At 43.9% G+C, this 17,942-nt stretch overlaps 1 protein-coding gene across 9 annotated transcripts in view; it reads left to right on the forward strand.

Annotated features, from left to right (window-relative positions):
- LOC149310349 (exostosin-like 3) overlaps nucleotides 1-17,942 on the forward strand; it is a 225,578-nt gene that overhangs the window by 162,574 nt on the left and 45,062 nt on the right. The window lies entirely within an intron of this gene.

The raw sequence follows: 17,942 nt of genomic DNA on the forward strand, positions 1-17,942 counted from the left end.
CTTCAGGGAGTTGTAATAGCAAATGTATAATATACAGCCTAACTCTACTCCAAGAACAAAAGCCTTCAGCAGATTCAGAAAAGCTTTATTCAGTAAGCAGAACTGATCTCAGTACATAGTTGTTGTCAGAAGTGAATTTTTTCCCTCCAGTTACAGCGTATACTTAGAGTCCAAATAATTCACCCTTTACAAAAACCTTCATCCCATTTGTCAGCAATTCAAAACATATGCTCTTCCCTGGTCTTACCCTCCTATTTTCTTCCAGCTACAGCTTCCCTGCAACTCCCATAATCTCACATCCAGCTCATAGTCCCAAGGCATGTGGAGGGTGCCAAGTTGGCAAAGGCTGCAGTAATGTCTTTGCAGCAAAAGGAATCTCATATTTGTGGGGGACAGGTCAGCAGGGAGGGGAGGAGTGCTGGGAGGAACTGAGGAATGATTATTCTCACTGGAAAAAATTTAGGAGGCAGATTAAGCAGCGTCCCTTTGTCTTTTTTGGAGCAAAAGGATAGCATGAGGAGGTGGTTATAACAGTTTTCTGTATGCATATGTACAATACAGATCATTTTGTGCCATTTTTGGAATTGTTTATTGGCTTAGGGAGTTTACTCCAAGTAGGAGATTCTGAATAGCCAATGTGATGTAGTGGTTTGAGCATTGGACTACGACTCTGGAGACCAGATCCCCAGTCAGCCATGGAAACACACTGGGTTATTTTGGGCAAGTCACACTCTCTCAGGCTCAAAGGAAGGCAAAAGACAACCACCACCACCTTGAACAAAACTTCCCAAGAAAACCCTGTGATCAGTTTGCTTTAGATGCATCATCGGTGCATCCTTCAGGGAAGGACATATTCCATCATGTTTAAAGGAAGCGGCGGTTAGGCCACTCCTGAAAAAAACCTTCCCTAGACCCCCTGGATATGAGGAATTATAGGCCGGTGTCATTGCTGCCATTTTTGAGCAAGGTGATCGAGAGGGCGGTTGCCCTTCAGCTCCAAGCTGTCTTGGATGAAACCGATTATCTAGACCCATTTCAAACTGGCTTTAGGACAGGCTTTGGGGTTGAGACTGCCATGGTTGCCTTGACCGACGATCTGCGTCTGAGCATTGACAGGGGGAGTGTGACCCTGTTGGTGCTCTTAGACCTCTCAGCGGCTTTTGATACTATAGATCACGGCATCCTCTTGGACCACCTGAGGGGGTTAGGTATCGGGGGCACTGCTTGCAGTGGTTCCGGTCCTTCCTCTCGGGCAGGTCTCAGAGGGTGCTACTCGGGGACTGTAGCTCCAGTAAGAGGTACCTCACTTGTGGGGTTCATCAGGGGGCTATTTTGTCCCCAATGTTATTTAACATCTATATGAAGCCACTGGGTGAGATAATACAGAGTCATGGTGCTGGGTGTTATCAGTACGCTGATGACACCCAAATCTATTTCTCCGTGTCTCGTTCGTCGGCCTCGAATTCTGATGGCATCTCTTCTCTCAATGAATGTCTTCAGGCGGTAATGGGCTGGATGAGGAAAAACAGATTGAAACTGAATCCAGACAAGACGGAGGTGCTCATGGTAGCGGCCCCGAAACCAAGAATTGGGTTGCAACCTCCAGTCCTAGATGGGGTCACACTCTCCTCCAGCGACTGTGTTCGCAGTCTGGGGGTGCTCCTTGACTCGTCGCTCCTGATGACAAATCAGGTAAATGCGACGGTCAGGAGTGCCTGTTATCAGCTTTGGCTGATACGCCAGCTGCGCCCTTTTCTGGAAGTAAGGGATCTCGAGACGGTTGTGCACGCGCTGGTAACCTCACGCCTTGACTTCTGTAATGCACTCTACATGGGGCTACCCCTGTGCTTGACTCGGAAATTACAGCTGGTTCAAAATATGGCAGCCAGGCTTGTCTCAGGAACATCTAGGAGGGACCACATTACTCCGGTTTTGAGGTCCCTCCACTGGCTGCCTATCAGCTTCCGGGCCCAGTACAAGGTGTTGGTTATCACCTTTAAAGCCCTAAATGGCTTGGGTCCAAGCTATTTTAGGGACCGCCTCCTCCCGTACAATCCTCCCCGCGCTCTCCGGTCCTCTGGGAGGAACTTACTACAGCCTCTAAAATCTAGGCTTGCGGCGACCTCCCAGAGGGCGTTCTCTGCTGTCGCCCCCAAACTCTGGAACGACCTGCCGAATGAGATCCGTCAGATAACATCATTAGACAGCTTTAAAAAAGCGGTCAAGATGGAGCTCTTCCGGCAGGCCTTTCCAGATTAACCATCCCGGCCCAGGTTCCCTGATTCCCTCATTCCTCCCGTGGCCCCATCTTAGTGATGGTTGAGGATCAACAGAGGGATATCAGGGTTTTTAGTTTTTAATTGTTGTTTTTATGCTTTGATATTGTGCTTTTAACATGTTATACTGTTTAATACTGTCTTAAGGGGGGGAGGGATAAAGTGTTTTTAATTGTCATATTTTATATTTTACTGTTGTTAACTGCCCGGATTGGTTTGCCAGAGGGCGGTATACAAATAAATATTATTGTTATTATTATTATTATTATTATTATTATTATTATTAGATGTGGCATAAATTGGAAGTGACTTGAAGGCACACAACAATGAACAATGCTGTTAATTTGCTGATGTTCATTTCAAGACAACTCTTTATTGTTGAAGGTTAAGTATTCTCTTCTTTCTTGCATACCCCTGTGTTAACCAGAGGAGAAAAGATCCTTTTTAAAGTACCGGAGCTGGGAGGACACCCATGCTTAGGTTGCTTCTTCCTTTCCTTTCCTTTCCTTTCCTTTCCTTTCCAATAAGGCATATTCAACCTGCCCTATCCTCATCTTTTGGTGATAGTCCACATGGTCTTAGTCAGTAGACTGGTTCTTGTAGTTTGAGCAGGGTTAGTTCAGATACTGGGTTAGATGTAAGTCTTAAAGAAGCTTAGATTTGTGAAAAGAAGTTGTGGTTAGTGAGGAGGCACTGTACATCTAAATGCCCCTCCCCCCAATCTAAATGGCTACTTGGGATTGTATACACATCAGAGTGTGCTTTCCAAAGTGTCTACATTCAGTAGACACTCCATGGTCATTCCCTATACTTGCATGGGTCCAGTTTGTGTTGCACACACAGAGGACTAATTCCATGATAATAGTGCTAGCGTTTTCTTTCTAAAGTAGAGGTGAGGTGGGAAGAGAAGGCAAAATGTACATTCAGTGAGGATGATAAGTTGCCTGCTGGATCCAATGCTAGATGCAGTGAACCTCTTTCTAATATATTTCATCATATTGTTTCTCACTAATACTTATGAAGAGAAGTGAATAAAAACATGCCTTCTCTCCCCCCCCCGAAATAAATGAATTACAGTTCTTCATGCTGTTGCAAATATGAGTTTCACATTAGTCCCGCTATCTCTTTTATTCTCCCCCCCCCCCCGCCCCCCTCTTGCTTCAGAAACTAATAGCTCCCTTGGAAAATAATGCCCATTTAAAATATAAACTTCTTCTCGACTTCTGCAAGATGTCAGCCACAAAGGGTCTTCTCATACATGTGCAGGAAAATGCAACAGATCTTACCCACAATACTCCATCTCTTTCTGTAACTCTGGAATTTGCTATAATTGGGGAGAATGTTGTCCGAAACTCATTACTATTTACTTGCAAGTTTTAGCTTGCCTTATTTATTTGGCAAGGAACCATTAAAAGCCGAGTTACAATTAAAAAAACAGTTAAGTTAAAATATCCAGCAAAACGAGATTCAGTGACTGAATACACACACACACATACACACACACACACCAAAGAGACAAACCGAAACTGCCATTGTTGCTTCCTGGATTAATTTTTGATTAAGGTCTTTCTAATCATGCCAGTTTAACCTTTCAAGACTACATGCCGTAAGAAATAATCCCTGCAGAAAGGCATAATTGGTTGTTTTTTGTGGGTTTTTCGGGCTATGTGGCCATGTTCTAGAAGATTTTCTTCCTGACGTTGGCCACATAGCCCAAAAAACCCACAAAAAACTATGGATGCCGGTCATGAAAGCCTTCAACTTCGCATAATTGGTTACTTATAGCCAAGGTAGCCAACCTTTTGCCCTTCAGCTCCTTTTAGACTACCACTCTGATCAGCACCAAACACCACAGCTAGTAGTCAAGGATTCAAGGAGCTGTAATCCCAAAGATTTGGAGGGCATGCGGCTACCTACTGTATATAAAGCTTAAAGGATCTACTACAAGTTGAGTCTCCCTTATTTGGAATTACAATATCCAAAATGTTCCAAATCCAAAATTGCCCACATGGTTGTCTGACCTAGTGACACCTTTGCTTTCTTATGATTCAGTGTTTGTTTAAAATATTACACATAAAATTACCTTCAGGCTGTGTTTATAAGGTGCATAGGAAATATAAATAAATTTCATGTTTAAACTTGAGTCCTCTCTCCAAGATAGCTCCTTATGTTCATGCAAATATTTCAAAATCTGGGGGAAAAAATCTGAAATCCAAAACACTTCTGGTCTGAAGAACGTCAGAAAAGGGAGACCCAAACTATAGATGCCAAGGAAGTGTCAGGAATTGTGAATTCCTGTATGGGAGCAATTGGTTTAGCTGGTCCTTGTGGCCCCTTTAACATCTTAAAAGTCCCTGATGAATGGCACCCATCAGCATAGAACTGGGATTTTTTGGGAGGAAGGAGAAAGTGAAAAAAGCAATCTTACTGCAGTCAGATGTCCTCTGTAGGCATTTTAATTCAGCTCCCAGCCTCTTCACCCAGCACTACCAGTGGTCCTCACGGCTGGAAATGATGCATGTTTTAGTGCAGCATCTCTGGATGATGCCTGATTGGTGAAGACTAGTACAGTTTCTTTCCCACAGTTCCCTGGCTCGGTTTGGGTTGGAGTGGCACCCCAGTCTTTTTGAAGCCTGGGAATCCTATATAAAGTGTTTGCTTCTGGCATCTCGAGACCATGCACCTTGCATTCCAGGCTGCAAAAACACTGATATCTTATGAGGCTGCAGAGAAGCTGTGAAATGTACTATTGGTTGCAATGTTCTGTTTCTGTAGAATATCACATTTTATTGGTTTTAAAAAGTGATTTTCTAGTCCTTAAGGATGTGCAAAAAAGTTCTAAAGTGTGCGGAGCCAGCATGGTGTAGTGGTTTGGGTGTTGGACTACAGCTCTGGAGATCCTGGGTTTGATTCCCCACTCAGCCATGAAACCCACTGGGTGGCCTTGGGCAAGTGACAGGCTCTCAGCCTCAGAGGAAGGCAATGGCAAACCTCCTCTGAACAGATCTTGCTAAGAAAGCCCCATGACAGGGTGTCCATAAGTTGGAAATAGCTTCAAGGCACACAAGAAACATATGAATGTGAAGATATATTTGACAGTTTATGAGTAGCAGCTGTAGAAATCTTTGAATCAAGAAGTTTTGCTGAATCATATTTCCAGTCGTTTGAGGGCTGCTCTCTACACATCTGCTTTCCATGATGTTGACCTGCCTTAAATAGTTATTTCAAAGTCTTTACGACAATCCTGTGAGGTAGGACATCATCTGAGAAAAAGGTCTTGCCTACAGCCAAAGCTTTGAAAAATTATTTCTAGTAGAACAATACCCATGATGTCTTCTAGCCTTATTAGTTAGGGATTTGTAGTTCCAAAAACAGAAACCTTTCCAGGCTTTGCCTAAGGCAACCCAGTGAGTTTATAGAAGGGTAAGATGTGAACAGAGACTTCTTTTTTTATAATTCTGGTCACTCTCTGGGCTATTTCACCACAAATGCATGTTTATTTGCCTTGAATATTTCTGTAAGCAGGTCACCAAATTGTTTTTTTACACTCAATTTTGCTTGTCTTTTTCATTCATTGATCCTGAATTTTTGGGTTGGAAAATTCCTGGGGTTTGACTGGCTCCTTCATTTTAAAACCTGATGCTGGAGCTGAAATAATTGCCTTTTTGTTTCCGTAAGCCAGACTGCAAAGCAAGTCCGTATTTTTCTTTCTTCACCTAGATATTTTTTTATTGTGAGCTATTTAAGATGCAGCACAAGGGGCTGGGGAATCAAGGTTTTTCTCCAATTAAAGATAGAAGGGGTGGGGTAGAATCAGCATCATTTAAAAATTGCTATTTCTATTAACACCAAAACAATTTCAAGCATCATAAGACCACCAGGTGCAGAACAGCGATAATACCACTGTGACAAAGTGATTACTGATCAAAGCACCTAAAGCAGACAGCTAATGAACTCCAACAAATTACAGTGTAATGAGATGGGGTATGTTGTGCATTCTGAAATAGGTGCTGCCAACACCAAAACCCATAGTAACCTATGTGCAGGAAGCAGGAAATGAGGATTTGAAGACAGCAAGTGCTATGTGGTGATCTGAGTCTTGGGATCCAAATGAAGGAAACACAGATTAAAATTCCTGCTCACTCTCTGATCTGTAGAGTAAAAACTGTCCCAGACTGTACATTCGACAACATCTAGGACAGAAGACTAGTCCTTAGCCCAGCGGTTCCCAACCATTTTGATTCATGGAGTCCTTATTTCTAAGGACCCCTAAGAGGTCTACCCTATGACTTACAAGTTAATGGTGTTTAGGGATATAATAAGAATATATTCTTAGACTCATAGAATCATAGAGTTGGAAGAGACCACAAGCACCAGCCAGTCCAACCTCTTGCCATGGAGGAACTCTCAGTCAAAGCATCCCCGATAGATGGCCATCCAGCCTCTGTTTAAAGACCTCCAAGGAACGAGACTCCACTACACTCCGAGGCAGTGTGTTCCACTGTTGAACAGCCCTTACTGTTAGGAAGTTCCTCCTAATGTTGAGGTGGAATCTCTGTTTCTGTAGCTTGCATCCATTGTTCCGAGTCCTATTTTCTGGAGCAGCAGAAAACAAGCTTAACACCCCTTCAACTACCTAAACAGGGTTATCATATCACCTAACTGTCTCTTTTCCAAGCTAAACATCCCCAGCTCCCTAAGTCGTTACTCATAGGACATTTTTGCCGCCCTCCTTTGGACACGTTCCAGTTTCTGAACATCCTTTTAGAATTGAACTATTCTTTAATTCAATTTTTATTGCTTTCATTTTCCTGGAGCAGTTGCAGAGCACCTGGGAAGTGTACGTGGAGCCCTAAGGGCTTGCCTTAGCCCTTTCTTTTTACACATATAGGCTGGCTTCCTATTTCTGACATGGACAGGTACAAGTTCACCCAGTGTCTGCATATGCCCTTTTTTGATTTGTTGCTAAGGTCGGTGTTCTCTAGCACCCTCCAAAATGTTGCCCCTGCATTCCCCCCACCCAATTATTCAATGACTGCGTGGGGGAGAAAACTGACATGTCTGGCTATGTTGTTGTAGGAGATGCAAAATGATTACTTCGCTTGCTGACACATTTAGAGAACCCTGGCAGATTTCAGCGAATAATGATTATAATAATAGTAATAATAGTAGTGGTGGTAGTAGTAGTAATAATGTTGTTGTTACTATTATTTTATTTCTTAGCTGCCTCTCCTCAAAGTGCTAAGTGAGGTGACACATGAAAAACCATTTAAACACATGAGTTAAAGAGCCTTGAGGAAAGGCAGGAAAGAAATAAAATTTGTTGTTGTTGTTAACATAGGATTAAGATAACCATTACATTAAAATCACTCAGACATAAGTTTAAAATATACCAGTTTAAAAATCACAGTTTAAGCGACTGGATAGGCCTGTCATAATAGCTCTTTAATACCGCTTTAAATTCTGACAGTTGAGGGACAGCTAATCATAGAATCCTAGACTTGGAAGAGACCCTAAGGGCCATCCAGTCCAACCCCATTCTGCCATGCAGGAAATCACAATCAAAGCATCCTCGACAGATGGCCATCCAACCTCTGTTTAAAGACCTCCAATGAAAAGGTCCTCTGGGTGATTGTTGCCAGTCTAGTCCTGGCCACTTGAAGGAAATGTCCCTCAGAGGACCTGAGTGTATGGGTCAGATTATACAGGATCTACAAGATTATATGAGAATAAGGCCATCGCTCTGCATGAAATGCAAACATAGGATGGGGAATACTTGGCTTGAAAGCAGTACCTGTGAAAAGGCTCAAAAAGTCTTAGTAGGCCACAGACTTCATAGAATCATAGAATCATAGAGTTGGAAGAGACCGCAAGGGCCATCCAGTCCAACCCCCTGCCATGCAGGAAATCACAATCAAAGCATCCCCGACAGATGGCCATCCAGACTCCGTTTGAAGACCTCCAAGGAGGGAGACTCCACTACACTCCGAGGGAGTGTGTTCCACTGTCGAACAGCCCTTACTGTCAGGAAATTCCTCCTAATGTTGAGGTGGAATCTCTTTTCCTGTAGCTTGCATCCATTGCTCCGGGTCTTAGTCTCTGGAGCAGCAGAAAACAAGCTTGCTCCCTCCTCAATATGACATCCCTTCAAATATTTAAACAGGGCTATCATATCACCTCTTAACCTTCTTTTCTCCAGGCTAAACATCCCCAACTCCCTAAGGCGTTCAACAACATGATGCAGCGACCAGAAAACCTGATGCAGTTCTAGGCTGCGTCAATAAGAATATAGTGTCTGTCTAGATCAAGGAACATAGAATCATAGAGTTGAAAGAGATACAAGAGCCATCCAGTCCAACCCCCTGTCATGCAGGAAATCACAATATAGTGCCACTGTATTCTGCTTTAGTCAATCATGATCTGGAATGCTGTGTTCCAGCAGCGGACACCACAATTCAAAAAGGATATTGAGAAGCTGGAACATGTAGAGAAAAGGGTGAGCAAAATGATCAGAGGTCTGGAAACAAAATACTCTGGTGGAAGAGGCAGGCCAGACTAGTTGAAGAGCAATGCAAATTATGAGCAGACAAGACTTTAGTGGTGTATCAGTGCTCTTTGGAAGAGAAATCCTTGAGAGGAGCCATCATGAGAAATGGTAAAGACTGAAAGGGGAGGAGTGGACAGAGGGTAGCATGAGATCTGGCTAAAGTACAATTAGTGCCAGGTAGAGGAAGGGCAGTGGGCCTAAATACCATAAATGCACCAGATCCTGTCTGATCTTGGAAGCTGAATGGTTGCGCTGGTTGGTATTTGGATGGGGGACAGGCAATGACTACCAGGTGCTGCTGGCTATATTTCAGAGGAAGAAACGGGCAAAACTACCTTTGAGTATTCCTTGCCTAAGAAAACCCTATTAAATTCATGGGATCTCCATAAGTTAGGCAAATTAAAGGCACACAGAATAGGCCCCCCGAGAGCAGAAATTGTTGTTTGTTTATTTGTTTAGTTTGGTTTGGAAATTTCATTGCCAGCCCTGGAGCTGAGTATCCTGGCAGTGGGAAATGGCTTGTTGAGTGTACATGTGTGAACTAGCCCTCTGGGATGAGAATGGAAGAGTTAACCTCTGTAGCCACTCCAGCCTTGTGCCTCATCTGATTTAAGGCCCTTGCCAAACCTCCAGAAGGGTGTGGTTGCTATTTCTACTGGCCTGGCACAACAGTGGCACCACGATTCTTGGTGTTTTCCCTACTCCAGTCTGATTTTAATTATGAAAACCTTTGGAACAAATGGCAGGCTGGACTTCTTGTGTGAGACAGAATACATCTTTTGAATTCACTTTAAAATATTTTTTAAAAAATAACAATAAGGAAAGGAGAAAGATGCAGCTTTGCCCATACTTGGAATGCTTCTGCATAGAGGACAAAATATTTGTTTTTGGAAATGGGTGTGATGGCACAGCCTCAAAAGGAAAGGATGCCAAACAGCTTTAATATAATAGCACAGTTTAATTAAAAACAACAACTGTGCTCTTAGGAGAAGAGGAGGGCTAGCTTTTCAGATCATAGAAGAGTAAGTAAATAGGTATAGTGTGAAAATAGGTATAGAGGTTGGTGATGCTTTGCCTGGCCTGGAAAGACAAAGAGCCCTCCTTCCGACCACCATCTTGAGGGGGAGAGAGGCCTGTTATGTTTTATTTTGACTTTGGATATTGTATTGTACTTCCTGTTGTACACCGCTTTGATCTAATTTGGAAAAGCAGTATATAAATAAACATTATTATTATTATTATTATTATTATTATTATTATTATCTGGCAGTCTTCTAGGGATCCCCAGGTCTTGTTTTCACTGACCAACTCAGTTTGCATGTAGACCAAAGGTGGGCAACTATGGTGGCTCAAGACACCAATTGTCTAGCCTTTGGTCCCTCTATGGGCCACAGAGACTATTAACTTCGAAATTTCCAAACAAGCCAAACAAAAATGGAAGAGAATGGAAATCTGCTTCTGGTTTTGAAAAACAGATGTGACTACAAAGTTGTTTTTATGACGGTTGATCCCTCCAGACTCTTGGAACTTTTTTCTTACCCAAATAAAAAGTGACTCTCCTGGAAATAGCGGCAATTTATCTTTTACATAGGTTTCAGGTTACTGTTGTTGCTGTGCCTTCAAGTCCTTTCCAACTTATGGCAACCCTAAGGTGAACCAGCCATGGGGTTTTCTTGACAGGGGAGGTTTACCATTGCCTTCTCCTGAGGCTGAGAGCATGTGACCTGGCATAGGTCACCCAATGGTTTTCATGGCTGTGCTCAAATGACCAAGCTGGGAACTGAACCCTGGTTTCCAGAGTTGTAGTCCATGATTCAAACCAGTACACTACACCTTCCCCATTTAATGTTAAAATAACATTGGGAGGGGGAGATGGGAACTGAAGATTGAGAGGTGACATTGTGGTCATCTTGAAATATCTGAAGGGATGTTAGGTAGTAGATGGAGAAAGCTTGTTTTCGGCTGTTCCAAAGAATAGGATGTGAACCAGTGGACTGAAATTACAAGAAAGGAGATTCTACCTAAACATTAGGAAGAATTTGTTGACTGTAAGAGCTATTGAAAGATGGAGTACCTCGGAAGGAGGTGAATTCTCCTTCATTGGAGGTCTTTAAACAGAGACCTCAGAGAGTGGTGGAGTCTCCCTTTTTGGAGGACTTTAAATGGCCATCTGTCAGGGATGCTTTGATTGTGAGTTCCTGCATGGCAGAAGGGGTTGGATTGGATGACCCTTGAGATCTCTCCCAACTCTAGGATTCAATGATTCTAGGTTGGATGACCATCTCTCAGCACTGCTTTAGCTGTGGACTTCTGTAGGGCAGAGAGTTGCACTAAATGGCCCTGTGGTTAGTTCCAACTCTGTAAGTCTATGGTTTTTCGATTTTTCTTTACCATTTTCTCAGGGGAAGTGGCCCCCAGAGTGCCCATCCCACTGGGCCGAAAAAGTTTCCCCTAATGGCTTTTGTTGGTTTAGTTCTTCTTTATTTCAGCCACAGGTTTTTCCAGCTCATTCTCCTAATGACGCACCAGCTCTGTGCCAGCATATAAATTGCAGAGCATTCTTTTTGTCTGTAGTACTTTAGTTTCCTCCTGGCAAATTGTGGGTGCATTTTGCATGCCTGCATGTGGCAGAGAGTGCAAAGGGCACGTCTATTAGCCTAATAAAAACAAAAACCAAAAAGGAAAAAAGGACCTTCTCTGCCAAGGAGCTGTACTCATTTAAACCACGCTAGTTCTGAGAACTGGAATAAAGTAATTACCCGTGTTTAGGAAAGAATGGCAAAAACGCCTTCCCACGCCACATGTTGCAAATTGCCTTTCCCTTTCCAAAACCCTCTTATGCTTATTCTGCCAATTAGTCGCTTTTATTTCATTTAGGCCAAGTAGCGGAGCAGGGCTTCCACAGCTGAGCAGTTAAAAAAATAAAATCAAAGGAGCCCATATGCTTGGCTTCTTGCCAACCTGAACATTAAAGAAAACAGGGTGTTTTATGAAGAAAACAACCAACATTTTAAGCCTTGTTTTTGTATGTTACTTCACATTTCCTCATGCGGTCATTCAAACAGCAGTACCTATATATTTATTTATTTATTCATAAATTGAATCTTAAGATCTTCCTCTGGTCTCAAACTGCTCACTTAGGGACAGGCATTCCCTACCCCATGGTCCTCTCCAGACAGTTTCTGCTCTCTCAACTCCCAGTAAATCACAATGGTGTAGCTTCTCCTACTGGCTATGTGCTGCAACCAGGCAGAAGTTCACAAGCAGCCCTGTATAGCCCTCTTTATTTGAAAGGGTGTCACATCAACTATGGAGCAAGCTTGTTTTCTGCTGCTCCAGAGAATAGGACAAGGAGCAATGGATGCAAGCTACAGGAAAAGAGATTCCAGCTCAACATTAGGAGGAACTTCCTGACAGTGAGAGCTGTTTGGCAGTGTGGAAGAAGCTCCCTTGGAGAGTGATAGAGTCTTTCAACAGAGGCTGGATGACCATTTGTTGGGGATGCTTTGACTGAGAGTTCCTGCATGGCAGGAGGTTGGACTGGATGGCCCTTGTGGTCTCTTCCAACTCTATGATTCTGTGATTCTAAGCACATATGCACAACCAACATACAATTAAAGCCATCATAAAGTTTTACAGAATTATAATGATGATAATCATGAAACTACTTGAATATAATCTGGCATGGTTTACATAATTTTATATTAGCAAACTATTAGTATTCCATAAACTGAAAACCTGAGTATGGCTAAATGTACTGTGGCACTGTGGGAACTGAGTTTGGGAACATCTGGGTCACATGTTCTGTTAAAGCCTCTCCTCCTAAGTTGGATAGGACCCAAATCTGGGATCATGTTAAAAGTGCAGCAGCGATGAAACTCAGCAACTGCCTTCATATGTTTTTCTTATTTTGAGGATGAATATGTATTGGTGCATACACATAAAGTTGTAGCTGTTCATCTGGGATTGTTTTATGTAAAATTCAGATTCTTCCATTTGCAAAATCGTGGGGCAAAAGTCCCTGTAGGAGAAAGTCAGTCTTCCATCACTGATTAAACCCTAGAACCATTAATATTCATCCTCCTGCCACAAAGCTTCGTATTCTTTGCTCCGGAGCAGCCTGTTGCAAGCGCTACAAGGCTCTGCAGGGTGGAGCATTTCCACGGTTGCCAAGGTACTGGCCACCCTTGTCATCCAACAGCGTAGTTTTCTTTTGCTTTTATAATGCGTCTCAAGGGTGCCGATGTATGCGCTCATCTGCATCCTATTGAGCAAACACACTGAAGGGTGCAAGACGCCTGGTGGATGTTCCGCCGGGAGGTTGACATTTTGTATGCACATAATTCAGTGTAATTCAGCCTTGCAGGTAGGTACAAATATTCTCAAGTTGCCAAGGGAACAAACATTCAGAATGCTTCCTGGCTGTGTGTTGTAAGGTAGCTTTGGCAAAGGATCTATTAAATGACTTTTTTTCCTTTACCCAGTAGGTTGGCAGAATTTATTGGAGCGTGTCCAAAGGAGGGTGACTAAAATGGTGAAGGGTCTGGAAACCATGTCCTATGAGGAGAAACGTAGGGTATGTTTAGCCTGGAGAAGAAACGGTTGAGAAGTAGTATGATAGCCCTGTCTAAATATTTGAAGGGATGTTATTCTGGGAATGGAGCAAGCTTTTTTTTTTTTTTTTTTTTTTGATGCTCCAAAGAATAGGACCCAGAGCAATAGGTGCAAGCTACAGGAAAAGAGATTCCACCTCAACGTTAGGAGGAACTTCTTGATAGTAAGAGTTGTTGGATAGTGGAAGATGTTCCCTCGGAGTGTAGTGGAGTCTCCTTCTTTGATGGTCCTTAATCAGAGACTGGATGGCCATGTATTGGGGAAGCTTTGATTGCTGCATGGCAGGGGTTGGACTGGATGTCTCTTGTGGTGTCTTCCAACTCTTGACCACAGGTATATATGGCAGGTCACAGCATTGGCACAGTGGAACTCCAAAGCAGCTCACAAATAAACCCATTTTAAAAATTTACAGTAAAAATGTAAAAGGCAATTAAAAGCAACCAACTTAAAAACAGTATAAAATTTTAAAAGTCAAAAACATAACTAAAACACACACACCATATACTAGCCAGAAGACAGAGTGCCCTCCCTCCGTAACTGTCATCTTTCGGCCGTTGAGGGAGAGAACAGGCTGGCCCAGCGTCATCAGGGGCTGGCCTGAAGACAGAGTGCCCTCCCTCCGTAACTGTCATCTTTCGGCCGTTGAGGGAGAGAACAGGCTGGCCCAGCGTCATCAGAGGCTGGCCTGAAGACAGAGTGCCCTCCCTCCGTAACTGTCATCTTTCGGCCGTTGAGGGAGAGAACAGGCTGGCCCAGCGTCATCAGAGGCTGGCCTGAAGACAGAGTGCCCTCCCTCCGTAACTGTCATCTTTCGGCCGTTGAGGGAGAGAACAGGCTGGCCCAGCGTCATCAGAGGCTGGCCTGAAGACAGAGTGCCCTCCCTCCGTAACTGTCATCTTTCGGCCGTTGAGGGAGAGAACAGGCTGGCCCAGCGTCATCAGAGGCTGGCCTGAAGACAGAGTGCCCTCCCTCCGTAACTGTCATCTTTCGGCCGTTGAGGGAGAGAACAGGCTGGCCCAGCGTCATCAGAGGCTGGCCTGAAGACAGAGTGCCCTCCCTCCGTAACTGTCATCTTTCGGCCGTTGAGGGAGAGAACAGGCTGGCCCAGCGTCATCAGGGGCTGGCCTGAAGACAGAGTGCCCTCCCTCCGTAACTGTCATCTTTCGGCCGTTGAGGGAGAGAACAGGCTGGCCCAGCGTCATCAGAGGCTGGCCTGAAGACAGAGTGCCCTCCCTCCGTAACTGTCATCTTTCGGCCGTTGAGGGAGAGAACAGGCTGGCCCAGCGTCATCAGGGGCTGGCCTGAAGACAGAGTGCCCTCCCTCTGTAACTGTCATCTTTCGGCCGTTGAGGGAGAGAACAGGCTGGCCCAGCGTCATCAGAGGCTGGCCTGAAGACAGAGTGCCCTCCCTCCGTAACTGTCATCTTTCGGCCGTTGAGGGAGAGAACAGGCTGGCCCAGCGTCATCAGAGGCTGGCCTGAAGACAGAGTGCCCTCCCTCCGTAACTGTCATCTTTCGGCCGTTGAGGGAGAGAACAGGCTGGCCCAGCGTCATCAGAGGCTGGCCTGAAGACAGAGTGCCCTCCCTCTGTAACTGTCATCTTTCGGCCGTTGAGGGAGAGAACAGGCTGGCCCAGCGTCATCAGAGGCTGGCCTGAAGACAGAGTGCCCTCCCTCCGTAACTGTCATCTTTCGGCCGTTGAGGGAGAGAACAGGCTGGCCCAGCGTCATCAGGGGCTGGCCTGAAGATACAGTGTATCTTAATTGTAGATTTTTCTTGTACTGTTTTATAATTTTCTTGTACACTGCTATGATCTATTTGGAATAGCGGTTTATAAATAAAACATATTATTATTATTATTAGCCTCTCTGGCATGATTATACATTAAAAGCCTAAGAGCCATAACATCTAACAGCATTTAAAACAACATCTAAAGAAAGCTAAAAGTTATAATATCTGAACTGCATTTTGCTAGTTTTCTGACTGGTCCTATATTAGTGTAGTGCTTACACAGTAGTCCAAAAAGCCTGGGTTTTGGAGTTTGCTTTTTAATTGTTTCCCCCCCTTAACCGTGTCAGTGGAAACTCACAGGGTCGTTTACAGATTTTTCTGATTCAGCATGGGCTACACAACAACCATTCCCTAAAAGCAAAAAGCAAGATCACCTTTGCTTTTTGCATTATTTTGGTGTTGCTTTGAAGTGGGGTAGCTCATAGGAGGAAACCTTTTCAGCCAAAAAATAGCAAACTTCATCTTTTCATTCAAAAATATCAGTTGTGGAGCTAGTTTTTAAAACTTTTCGGGGAGATTGAGGGTCGATGTGGGCCCTGAGGATATTATTATTATTTCTTACCCACCTCTCCCCATGGATCGAGGTGGGGAACAACAACAATTAACAGACATACCACATCAGTTAAAACACACATCATTTTAACAGGACAAGATATACACATATTGAAACAATCCAAATTTAAAATTCATTTAAAATTCACAATTTAAAAATCAGCTCAATAAGCCTGCTAGAACAGACTGGTCTTTAATGCTCTTTTAAATTCAGACAGCATATTCAGATGTTGAATCTCTCCTGGCAGGTCATTCCACAGTTTTGGGGCGTCCGAAAAAGAGGTCCTCCAGCTGACAGTTGCCAATCTAGTTATGGTTGACTGGAGTAAATGTCCAACAGAGGACCTGAGGGTATGGGGTGGATTAAATGGGAAACTATAGATCTTGATCAGGAGGTTAAGAAGTGGTATGATAGACCTGTTTAAATACTTGAGGGGATGTCATGTTGAAGATGGAGCAAGCTTGCTTTCTGCTGCTGCAGTTACTGGGACATGCAACAAAGGGGGCAAGCTACAAGAAAAGATATTCCAGATCAACATTAGGAGGAATTTCTTGAGCGTAAAAGCTGTTTGTCAGTGAAAGACGCTGCCTCGGAGTGTAGTGGAATCTCCTTCTTTGGAGGTTTTTAAGCAGATGCTGGATGGCTATCTGTCGGGAGTGCTTTGATTGTGTCTTCCTGCATGGCATGGTTTTGGACTGGATGGCCTTTGAGGTGAATTCCAGCTCTATCATTTATTTGGGGGTAGATTCAGGTATCCAGAATCAGTTTGGCAGGAGTCAGTGTCCTTTTTTGTAGCCATGGTCATGGAAGGAAAATAAAATTCTTAATGATTGAAACCTGTTTTGTGTGGGTGCAGCAGTTTTGACACCTGTGGATGGCTTAACAACCTTTGGTAACCACAATTTGTCAGCAATAACAACAACAACAATAACAATAATAATAATAGTTTTTATTTATATCTTCCTGCCTCTCCCAATGGATCGAGGCGGGATCACAACAGAGTTTAAAAAAAACATTTACAGTATTCCAACATTAGTTACCGCGCAATTAAAAACCACAGCTAAAAACATAAAACATCAAGTGTAAGACATCAAACATCGTCAGTCAATCGCGGGGTCAGATGCTCTCGTTCTTTTCCGATGGTCTTCATAGGAGGTCAAGAGGGTATGCGTGGCGAAAGAGCTCTGTCTTGAAAATTTCCAAAGATGTGACAAGGCGAATCTCCTCTGGGAATCCGCTCCATAGTCTAGGGGCAGCTATACTGAATGCTCTTTGGGAAGTAGAAACATATTTAGATGCTGGTATCTCTAACAATTTCTTCCCACTTGTTCTAAGAGTGCGGGGTGGATTGTATAGGGAGATGCCTTCCCGTAAGTAACCCAGGCCCAAGCCATGTAGGGCTTTAAAGGTGATAACCAACAACTTGTACTGTGCCCGGAAGCTAATTGGAAGCCACTGTAGATCTTTCAAGATAGATTTTATATGGTCAAGTCTCGAAGAACCAGTGACCAACCTGGCTCCCGCATTTTGCACTAGTTGAAGCTTCCGAACTTGGTACAAGGCTAGCCCCATGTAGAGCACATTGCAGAAATCAAGACGAGAGATTACCAGAGCATGTACTACAGCTTCAAGGTCCTTTCGGTTGAGGTAGGGTCGCAGTTGGCGTATCAACTGAAGTTGATACCAGGCACTTCTGGCCGTCGCATCCACTTGAGATGACAAATGTAGAGACGGATCCAGAAGTACTCCCAAACTGTGAACTTCATCCTTCAGGGAAAGTGTAATCCCGTCTAGGAGTGGTGGACAAATTTCCTTCCCCAAACCTAAGGAGCCTATGGCAAGTACCTCCATTTTCCCTGGATTCAGCCTGAATTTGTTTTTCCTTATCCAGCCCATTGCTGACTTGAGACAGGGATTCAGAGGGGAGATGCCATCCTTAGTCACTGTAGCTGTCGGAGACATAGAGAAACATATTTGGGTGTCATCAGTGTACTGATAACCCCACACCCCATGTCTCCAGATGATCTCTCCCAGCGGTTTCATATAAATATTAAATAGCATGGGGGATAGAATGGCACCTTGAGGGACGCCAGATGTAAGCTCTTTCCCAGAAGAGCAACTGTCCCCCAGCCTCACCATCTGGAACCTGCCCGAGAGGTAG

Source organism: Sceloporus occidentalis, unplaced genomic scaffold (genome assembly GCF_023333645.1).
Source record: "Sceloporus occidentalis isolate IW3139 unplaced genomic scaffold, rSceOcc1.0.p SCAF_6, whole genome shotgun sequence".
NCBI classification, from domain to species: domain Eukaryota; kingdom Metazoa; phylum Chordata; class Lepidosauria; order Squamata; family Phrynosomatidae; genus Sceloporus; species Sceloporus occidentalis.